We start from the raw sequence: 12,008 nt of genomic DNA, 5'->3' as shown, positions 1-12,008 counted from the left end.
CATGTTGACATCTTCTTTTGAGGTATGATACACTGAGTGGTTTCTTTGAGTTTAGTGTTCTGTTCACCATCTCTTCTGTTTTAAGATTAGGAGTATATTCATTAATATACCAACTCATTTCATCATTTACAAATTTATTCTGATCACCAAAAGCACCACCAACACCAAAAAGTAATCTATTTTCATTATCATTCCTTTGTTGTTGAATCTAATTTTAAGACCTTGCAGAACTTTATCATGATCACAAAATCCAAATATACCTTCAAGAGGAACTGCCACACTAAAACTATTAACTGCCTTTGTATCATCATTATACGCTCCTTTCCTTTGAATATATCCACTGTCTGTGGTTGTTCCCGTTGACAAATCAGGAATAAAACCTTCTACAGACCCCTTTCCCATTCTATCACTGAATGTATATAGTGGAAATTTCATCATTTCATCAATCAACCGCTTCAACTTCTTGTGTTCCAATGTACAAATGAACACTATCAAACATTTTCCAGAAGAAATCATTTACGAGTGTCGCGTTTGTGTTATTCCCAGCCCAAGTGAATGTAAATTTACACAACAAGAAACCTTCGGATCGATTCAAATAAGTTTGTTGATTATAAATTATTTATTTCAAAACTTTTTGTACCATTTGCATTCCAGTCTGTTCCAGTTATTGCATTTACCTTGAAGTAATCTTCTTTTTTAGTGGAGTTTGAGATGATAATAGAATCATCAAAATCATAGATACTATCAATTGCTTCCATACTTGTATTTATTTAGGAAAAAAAGATGTTAAAACTTTTGAAACCCTGACCCAAATATTTGTATTATTTTCTGTCATTCTTGGGGGGACAACTGAGTTTTGCATTTCTTAATTTCTTTAATTGCTTGTAATTTATGAGATTACTTTTGGGCATCTTTTATGCTCTTTACAGCACCTGCTACATTTCCCACAGCAGAAGCAGTTGAACCAATTAGGTCTTTATTTTAAGAATAGTTGAACCGATACCCATTAGAGTATCAATTATCCCATCTCCTCTAAGTTGTTGTCTGACACCCCTTTGTCCCTTCAGTTTATAGTATCCTCAAGCAAGATGCATACCTTCACCCTTGTAGTATGGGGAAAGGAACATCCCATCCCCTGTAATTATTTTCTATTTTCTCAACTCGTGTTTCCTCACAATAACCATCATATTTATTTTTTGGAAAACTTCACGTAGGTGAATTCTGATGGATATATCTTCTCCATAAAAAGAAATCATACGATTATCTTGGTTGCTTATCCTGAAATTAACTATGTGTATGGTTTTTCCTGACACAGGTAGATAAACCAAATTTTTGGGCTCCATATTGAATTTATAACTAATTGGGGTTGAGTATGCGCTGAATGAAAATATTGTATTTGTTTTTATTCCATCATTATAAGCACCATCGATCAACTCATAGTAAATTAATTCCGAATTTATTCCTGAGAGTATTTAAATGACATGATCACTGTAAAACGTCCCATTCGTTTCAATCTTTTTTGAGGAGAAACACAACTCTCTAAATGAATTATATTATCTATTGTGAAATCAACCTTGTAGTTATTTTTACGTTTAATCGTTGATTTTGAAGTATGTTTTTGAATGTCTATAACAATATTTTTTGTTCATCACCCTGTTCTTTCATAAGACTAGCAATTTCGGAAGATATTTGAGAAATCTCATATGCTCCGGGTGAGACTTATCATTTTGTATCCACTTCCCGGATTATAACTAATCTTGTCATTTTTCTCAGTTATATTAAATAAGGTATTATAAGTTTCCATGGACAATAAAGATGCCTCAGATTATTTTGTTGGGTCAAGTTGTAGTGGGTATGGGAATGAAGACCTGTGGTCGCTTGTTGTGAAATTAAAACTCAGGATTGTGCTTCTCATCTGATTTAATATGAGATAAAATGTCTTTATATTGAGATTTATTTATTATTTTCATGTTCATCAACTGGTCTAAAATGGCTGATGCTACATTAAAACAATTGTTATTTCCAGCCTTCTTACTACCGAACAAAAATAACAGTCCATTCACTAATTGCGATGGGTCATTTGGAAGAAAACTAATACCTGAACCAAGGATACTTAAAGCCTGAATAATGTGTTTCTCCTTCTCATTCTTGCTACGTTTCCCAGAAAGACGAACCCGATAATCAACAGAGTTCAGCAGATCAATATATACTCTATCATCATTATTTTCCTTATCCAATCGTTTATCAAAATACTTTGATTCATTCCTCTCAGTTGAAGCTTGTCTTCCATCTTTTGTGAGAAGAAACATTAATCTCGGGGCTAGTTTTACAGCGGGTTGAGCAGATGCCAAGAACTTTAATTCATCATTAAATAGCAATACCTTTTCTTGAACAAGATGAAATATTGCTGGTTGTTCTGTTGGAATGAGTCCTGCTTTGATTTTTGATTCTGCTGAATAGTCATTGTTTTGAAGAGCATTCAGAATATAAGCAGGAGGGTGATTAATCTCTTCCAGTTGTTGAAATAATCCTTCATCAGCATATTCTACTTCCCCTATATGCTCTAATTCTTCCTCCGTCATTTGACTGAAATCTTTTATCATTTGAAGTTTTTTAGGAGTATATACTATTGTGGGAACTGTGGAAACATCTGTAATTTTTTCTTTGGAATTTTTAAAAGTGGTTTTAAAAAATTTCTCTTGTTTTCTTTCAAATGCTTCTTCACCCATTAGTTTCTGTCTGCGTTTCTTCTTTTTGTCTTCCTGTTGTTTTACAACTTTTGAAACCAACTCTTGATGTTCCCTAAATCTTCTTGCTCTTTCTTTTGCATCCATTTATTTATTGGAAAATATAATTTAATATCTCATCTTGTTTCACAACAATATATTTATATTTTTTAGTCGTGTGCTTCATGTAATCCCCAAATTCCTTTTTACTGGATAATGTAGAACAATTATCTCTCAAAAAATTGTTTATATCTATTGAATTTAACTTGAATAATATAAAAGTATTAGCATTGTTTCTGATGGAACGACAAGGAAGTTGAAAGTATGATTGACTTAGATAAATACAATTACAAGAAGAATGTCTCCCTCTTGTGTAGTAGCTGTCCATTACCATTTGGTTTCTCTCATTAACACAATCATCAAAGTTAACGAGGTTCTTTTTGATTTATCCAAATCTTGGGGAGAAGGTATATCATCCGTATTATCACTAAGAATACAAGTTATCGGTTTTGATTTCTTTTTACATCTCTGTGTATCACAAAATAGTTGTATTATATCTTCAATGTTCTAATCATTTAGGTTTTTTGAAGTTTAAATTAACCGATTATATCTTCTTTTTGAAGAACAGCATGAAACCCTTGTGAGAGTAGTTGATACTCTGGTTGAAAACTAGACTTTGCGAAAATTATTAAATTATCATAATCTAAAAATTTGGGAGTCAGGAGCATCTTCAAAAGTAAGCAGGTTTTTCCACATCCACTTGAACCAACTATGAGACATCTTAATGAATTTGGGAGATTTTTACGGTTGTTAAATTTTATCTTATTTTCCCAAATGGGTAAAAATCATTCATTTATATATTTGGAAAACAGGTTATTTAATTTATTATTGGCTTTTTTAGAAACTCTGTATTTTATCCTAAGTTCGGGTTTAATTTCAAGATAATCCATTATTTTATTTCTACAATATCTTGTGTTGATATTTCTCTGAAAATGACAATTGTGAATAATATATAACAACAATCCTTTGAACATTTCTCTAATGCATTCAGTTTCTTCCCTTGTAAGGAAAGGTGTGTTATCACCCTCATACTTTACATTTATTTCTCAAATCAATCTTGTAAAGTAATTCATTTTTGGTGTAAATCTAAAGAATTATTTTCCTTTTTATATTTTTTATTATCATTAATTTAGAAGATAATCACATAATATACATTGTTTATAGGCTTTTGACTGTGTTTAATCCCACTCTATCACATGCAGGACAATTTTCAAATTTGTCACATGGAGAATCAGGGAAGTCCAGCATATTTATAAAGTAAAACTTTACTTAAACTAAAGTTCATCTTCAGAATCATCTATAAAACTATCATAATCTTCAAAATCTTCAGTTGAATATTGACTCATATTTAATTAGTAGAAAGAACATTACCATTGATATCTATATACTTTTTTTCATTATCAGATTCAACTCCAACATGTTTTTATATTAAAGGTAATTTTAAAATTACCCTTAACCACCATTGAACGGAATGTCATTTCTGCTGATATATTAACATCCTTTATTTCATCAGGATTTCCATCTTTCGGGTTGTTGAAAAAAATACAAATTTCTCCTTGCATGTTACAGATGGTCTTATCTTTTCTTTCTAAAGCTTCATCCATAAGGTTTTATTTTTTAATACTTTTTCTTGTTTCAGTGCTTTTTCTAGTTTTGAATATATTACCAGAAGGAGAGGAGAAACTTTTGTTAGAGATACTTTAATTGATGTTCTTCCAGGTATACGAAAAGCCCTTCCACTGAAGGAAATTGAAGAACTCATCTTATCCACCATAATTGTTTTTCTTAAATAGTTGTTATATTTATCTTTGTTCAATTTTACATCCTCAACATATTTCTCAGTATCTTTTACAAATGAGGAGATTGATTGAAACTTGTCTTTTGTGTCTTGAAACATTGTATTTAATAAGTGAAAAAAGTTGGAGGATAAAATGGTTTTAAGCACAGATTCACCTATAAATTAAACGAAATTTTCATCAAGAAAATTTTAGTTTAAGCAAAGTTTTATTATATAAATATGGTGAATACAACGTACTGCGATATTTGTAATCACGAATATAAACATTAGAAAAAACACCTTCGAACCAACAAACACACATTTAATCTATTTCATCAAATATCTCCTCTTGAGTTGAAAAGAAAACATTGTGATATCTGCTCAAAGGATGTTTTGAAGAGTAGTTGTAAGAATCACCTTCAATCGCAAAAACTCAAGAAAAATGAGTTTAACGTAAAGGGAGACTATAATATTGAAAACTCTGATGGGGCATTTAAAGGGCATATAAAATAAGGATTTTTCCAATTTGGAGAACTCAGTCCATCATCAATAGCTGAATCAATTTAAATAGTGAAACCTGATGTTGAAAAAACTTATTAAAAGGACATTAAAAGAAATGAAAACTTTAAAGTTTTATATGGGAGTGAAAATGAATATGAAAAGACAAGATGAAGAACAAACTCCTTATATGAGAACAGATCTTCATTTTATAACATAATTTTCAAGATTTTTTGAATAGTGAGGTTCATGAAGAACTATTAAGACAAGAGGAGGATGTTGATAATACAGTGGTAGGAAGTGGATTTAATATTTTTTTAAATCATCTTTTTAGATATACACATTCTAAAATGAAACCCTCTTAAAGCTTCTTCTTATATTGAATTACCAAAAGAAATAAAACTAAAGAAGGCAGTTGTTAATATTAAGAACAGTGATAATAAATGTTTTCTCTGGTCTGTTCTTGCTCATTTACATCCACCAAATTGTAATTCAGAAAGAGTTAAACAACATTTGAAATATGAGAATACCTTGGACATTAAAGATTTTAAATTCTCAATGCCACTAACAGATATTCCTAAATTTGAGAAAAACAATAATCTTTCTATAAATGTATATGGATTAACGGATACAAACAAAGTTCAAATATTAAAAATTTCAAACAACTATAAAAATGAAGAAACACACATTGATCTTTTATATTTTAGTGTTGGAAAGAATTCACATTATACATTCATCAATAATTTATCAAGATTCATCTCTTCTTAGGTATTCAGAACGGCAAACAAAATATATACTTGAAAGCGATGTCTTAATTCATTTCATACAAAAGAACGATTAGAACAACATTCAAAATATTGTACTAATCATAAATCAGCTGTAATTACAATGCCTAAACCTGGTGAAAAGATTTATTTTGAAGATTATAATAAATCTATCATGCACCCATTTGTGCTTTTCGCTGATTTTGAATGTATCCTAAAAAAGATAAATACTGATTCTCCGAATGACCTATTCCAAAATAATCATATACAAATAATTATAAAAAACATATTCCTTGTGGTTTCTGTTATTATATCAAATCATCTGTTGGAGAAAAGTATAATAAACTTGAACATTATAGTGAAAAAAAGCTTCACAAGAGTTTGCAAAACGATTAGAAAAGGATTGTATAAGACTAACTAAATTAATGAAAGAAACAAATGAATCGATGAAATTAACCGAAGAAGGAAAATTATAATTTAGATAGAACAATATCTGTCATATTTGTGAGGAGGAAATTGAGGAGTCTAAATTTAGGGATCATTGTCATCTTACTGGTAAATATAGAGATCCCGCTCATTCCTGTTGTAATATTAATTATAAATTTCCTTCTTTTATTCCAGTCTTTCTTCACAACAGTGCCAACTATGACACACATCTATTTATAAATGAACTTTCAAAAACACCAGGGAATATTTCTGCCATAAAAAAACACAAGTCAAAAGTATTTTTCATTTACAAAAATGATATTCACAAAACCTTTAACTCGTATTAGGTTTCTAGATTCTTACAAGTTTATGGGAACACCACGAGCCTACCTAGCATCAAATCTCAGCTCCACAGGGTCTTATCCAAATCTTAATTCATTCTTTCCAAAAGAGGAAATTCTAACTCTCGAGGAAATTCAGATTAAAGAGAGAATTCAAACTAAAGAGGAAATTCTAATAAATGAGGAAATTAATGAAAAATTCTAACTAAAGATGAAATTCCAATTAAAAGAAAATTCAAACAATGAATGAAATTCTAACTAAAGATGAAATTCTGATTAAAGATGAAATTCTGATTAAAGGGGGAATTCTAACTAAAGAGGAAATTCAAACAAGGAATGAAATTCAAAGTAAAGAGAATATTCTTACAAGTAAGGGAATTTATCCTTATGATTATATGGATTCATTTATGAGATTTAAAGAAACACAACTTCCTTCAAAATAAAGTTTCTATAATAACCTTTATGAAGAAGAGATAAGTGATAAGGAATATAAACACGCACAAGAAATTTGGAAAATATTTTAGATAAAGAACCTTGGAGAATATCATGGTTTGTATCTAAAAACAGATCTTTGTATCTTTTAGTTTTATTGTCAGCTGATTTGTTTGAAACTTGAAGATCACTCTGTCATAATAAAAATTGTAATGGATTAGATCCTGCCCACTATTTCACAGCTCCTGGTTTCGCTTGGAGTGCAATGTTGAAAATGACAAAACAAGATATATATTTATTCAGTGATGTAGATATGCTTTTGATGATTGAGAAGTCTAAGAGAGGTGGAATATCACAAGTATGTTCAAAAAGATATGCTAAAGCAAATAATAAATATCTTCAAAATTATGATAGTGAAAAATATAGTAATTATTTGATGTATTTTGATGCTAATAATTTGTATGGATGGGCAATGTCTCAATCTTTGCCTTATGGTAAATTAGAGTGGGTGGAAGAAAAGGATTATGAAACGGCTTTGATGAATGTTGTTATTTCTTCTCAAGAGGAATTGAATGAGGAAGAAGAAGGTTATTATTTTGACGTTGATTTGAGGTGCCCGAGTGATCTTCATAATAAGCATAAAGACCTTCCTTTTGCATATGAGAAAGAAACTCCAAAGAAAGAATGGTTAAGTGATTATCATAAAAATTTTGATATAAAAGGCAAATCAACAGAAACGTTATTAACAACATTCTCTGATAAAGAGGGATATGTTTTGCATCAGAGAAGCTTGAAACAGTTTTTGAGAGAAGGATTGAGAGTAGCTAAAATTCATCGAGTTTTAAAATTTAAACAAAGGCATTGATGAAAAAGTATATTAAATTCAATACAGATATGAGAACAAATACAAAAGTAAAATTTGAAGGGGAATTTTATAAATTGATGAATAATGCTGTCTTTGGAAAGACAATGGAGAATGTTAGAAACACAAAACATGAGATTTGCAATATCTTGGAAAGAAGCTTCTAGATTGATAAATAAACCAAGTTTTAAGAGAGAAGAGGTTTTTTCAGAGAATTTTTCTGCTATTCATATGGAAAAGGAAAGTATTGTAATGGATAAACCAATTTTTATTGGAACAGCTGTTCTTGATTTATCAAAGATATTGATGTATGATTATTTGTATAATGGCTTAAAGAAAGAGTATGGTGAAAATGTTTCATTGTTGTATATGGACACTGATAGTTTTATCCCAGATATAAAAACTGATGATGTTTATACAGATATGAAGAAAAATATTGGAGTATATGATACAAGTAATTTTAGTAAGAAGAGTGAGTTATTTTCAAATAAGAATGAAAAGGTTATTGGTAAGTTTAAGAATGAGTTGGGTGGAAAAGTAATGCGTGAGTTTATTGGATTGCGAGCAAAGACATATGCTTATCAGTATGGTGATCAGATTGATAAGAGGTTAAAGGGAATAAAGAAATATGTAATAAAGAAATCAATAACTTTTACAAATTATTATAATTGTTTAATGAATAAGATAGGAAAATGAATACAATAAGAAGTTATCAACATAACATGTATAGTGAAGAAGTAAATAAAAAGGCATTAGGAGCCTTTGATGATCAGATTTTTTTTTAGATAATGGAATAGATTGTGTTCTATATGGATATTGTATGATAGAGTGTTTAGAATAGATTGTGTTTTAACGTTGGGAAGATGGGTTAGGGTTTTTAAGGGCTACCGCCGCGTTTTTTTCACAATATATAAATGGTCAAACCAAGTATTAATCAAACTAAAGAGTGGAGAAAATCTCAGTCTTGGTATATAAATGTAAAACATAATGAATGTGAAAACTATCAAATCAGTCTTATTGAAAAAATAACTAAAACAAAGGTAAATAAAAAAAATAAGCGAATCAATTTAAAAACTCGTAAGTTCGAGGATGTAAAGAAAAAAATATCCTTGAATGGACTGAAAACTTTGATGTTTATTTAATTGAACAATGGAAAAACAATTTACTATAATCTCAAAATGTCCTCATTGACGGTCGTTGGAGGATGATTCAGAACTGCAGGGTCTACCGGAGTGCTCAGTTCCTCAATACAGACCACAGGCTTGTAGCAACTCTAAAGCTGCACCTTAAATCCTGGAGAATGGTACCATCCCAGCCTAGGCTGGATGTTGCCAAGCTCAGGGATGAGAGAGTAGCTGAGGAGTTTGCGAACAGGCTGAGTGGACACTTGGGGGGTCTGGGTGCTTTGGGCGGTCCTGAAGAGTTGTGGAGCACCTTCAAGACCACCATCCTTGATGTTGCTGGTGGATGCCTTGGAGTTCACCGCAGGGCAAAGAAGAATTTTGTCTCTCAAGGGACACTCGATACCATTGACCAGAGTCGCAGGGCCAGGCTGAATGGCAGAGCTGAGCTGTTCAGGGAGCTGAGGCGTAAAACTGTACGTGCACTGAGGGTGGACAAGGAGGCCTATGTGCGAGGAATCTGTGAGGGGGTAGAGCATCACCTGTGGACAGGTGATTCTCGTCCCGCTTACAGGGGAATTCGCGCATTACGTTCATCCAAGCCCATCCCTCGGAGCACTGCAGTTCGAGAAGAGAGTGGTAGGCTCTTGACAGAGGTGTCTGAAGTGAAGGCCCGCTGGGCCGGTTACTTTGAGCGGTTGTACCAGGCTGATCCCCCAGCTGTCGAGTTGGACGTCAAGGGTGTTACAATCCCTGTTGCTGACCCTCAAATCAACTGTGGTCCACCATCGCTTGTGGAAACACGGGCTGCGGTGAACCAGTTGAAACGGGGCAAAGCTCCAGGGATCTGTGGCATCCATGCTGAACTTCTCAAGGCTGGTGGAAATGCTGCACTCGTGTCGTTGCATGCAGTTTTGTGCTCTGCCTGGAACACAGGCATCATCCCAACTGACTGGAAGAGGGGCCTTGTTGTCCCTCTCTGGAAAGGGAAGGGTGATCGCCAAGACTGCAACAACTACCGAGGGGTGACGCTGCTCTCAGTGCCGGGCAAGGTCTTTGCTCGGATAATTCTTGTTTGGGTTCGCCACCATCTGCTTGAGCACCAGCGTCCAGAGCAGTCAGGCTTTACACCAAAGAGGTCAACGATTGACCGTATCCTTGCACTTCGTGTCCTTACCGAACGCAGACGAGAGTTTTGGCAGGGGCTGCTTGCAGCCTATGTTGATCTCTGTAAAGCGTTCGATTCAGTGAATCGGGATGTCCTCTGGAGGATTCTTGGTCTTCGTGGGGTGCCACCGAAACTGATCGATCTGATGTCTGAACTCTACTCTGGTACTGAGAGTGCTGTGAAGTGTGGTGGTACCATCTCTGACTTATTTCCAGTTGTTACTGGAGTTCGTCAGGGATGTGTACTTGCCCCCACACTTTTCAGCACTTGTATGGACTGGATTTTTGGGAGGATGTCGGAGAGATCAAGTTGCAGTGCATCGTTTGGCAATGTCAAGATCTCGGACCTTGATTTTGCAGATGATGCAGTCATCTTTGCGGAGACTTTAGACATCCTCTTGGGGGCCCTCGAGGTGCTGAATGAGGAGTCGGAGCCATTGGGATTACGGATTTCTTGGGTCAAAACTAAGATCCAGGCTTTCGGTGACATCTTGGATGCTGCTGTCCTGTCTGTGTCTGTTTGTGGTGAGGATGTTGAGGTCGTGGATAGATTCACTTACCTTGGCAGTGATATTCATGTCTCCGCAGGTTTTGAGCCGGAGGTCAATAGACGTCTGGGTCGGGCCTGGGGAGTCATGGATTCACTGGATCATGGGGTGTGGCGCTGCCGGTACCTGTGCGGGAGGACGAAAGTCCGAGTCTTCAGGTCCTTGGTACTTCCAGTCTTGCTCTATGGGTGCGAGACTTGGACTTTGACCAAGGATCTGAGACGGAGACTTAATTCCTTTGGTACCAGGTCTCTTCGAAGAATCCTTGACTATCGCTGGTCGGATTTTGTGTCCAACGAGCGGTTGCTGAGAGAGACTCGGATGAGATTTGTTACCTGCATAGTCCGTGAGCGTCAGTTGCGGCTGTATGGACATGTGGCTCGTTTTCCTGACGCTGATCCTGCTCACCAGATTCTCTCAGCGAGGGAGTCTCATGAGTGGAGGAGGCCAGTGGGCCGACCACGTGCCTCATGGTTGCAGCAGGTTGACCATCATCTCAAGGAGATGGGGATGGGCCTGGCATCTGCCTGGGGGATGGCCAGACGGAGGCCCCTGGAGTACCGGCGGAAAGTGGACGCAGCAACGCGCTGTTCTGGCACATGCTCCCATACCTGACCTGACTTTACTACTTGAACAAATCTTTATCTTATTATATTGGATATTTGAAAAGAGTGCCCCTTGGTTAAAAGGGGAGACAAATAAATATACTTTGGGATAAAAAGGAGGTTTATTTTTATGGGAAAAAATATGAATCACTGAAAATCCCCCCATTCACTTACATGGGGAAAGGTGAGCCAGAATCAGTATATTCACCCTACTGATATGTTTGTCTGTCTGTCTGTATGTATGACTGTTCAGTCCAGTGCTCCATTAATACAATGGCGATTTTGATGAAACTTGGTTGGTGGGTTCCTACCATGACATAGCTGTGTGCAAATGAGAACCGTTGCTATGAACTCATCCATTGCCTCGCAATGGACCTTTGAAATTTTCAAAAAAAATCTCAAAAATTAATTTTTTCGAAAATCAAAAATCGGGCCAGGAGCGACTGTGGGCAGTGCATTCAGCCATATTGTCAAACATTTCCAGCTGGATCCTATACTATGAAACCTGTCGGAGAAGATAGACTTTGAATGAACCCTGGTCAAAAACAATAAAAAAAACGAAATTTGTTATATCTCAGAGACTGAGTCAGATATACATGAAACTGGTATGGTACGTTCATGGTATGTCCTAGTTATGTGTGAGAAAGAATGGTTGCTATGGACCCCTCCGTTGCCTAGCAA

Source organism: Eptatretus burgeri, chromosome 12, assembly GCF_056783735.1.
Source record: "Eptatretus burgeri isolate ZD-2024b chromosome 12, Ebu_testis_v1, whole genome shotgun sequence".
In the NCBI taxonomy this organism is placed as follows: Eukaryota; Metazoa; Chordata; class Myxini; order Myxiniformes; family Myxinidae; genus Eptatretus; species Eptatretus burgeri.
Note: the sequence above shows the minus strand (reverse complement) of the source record.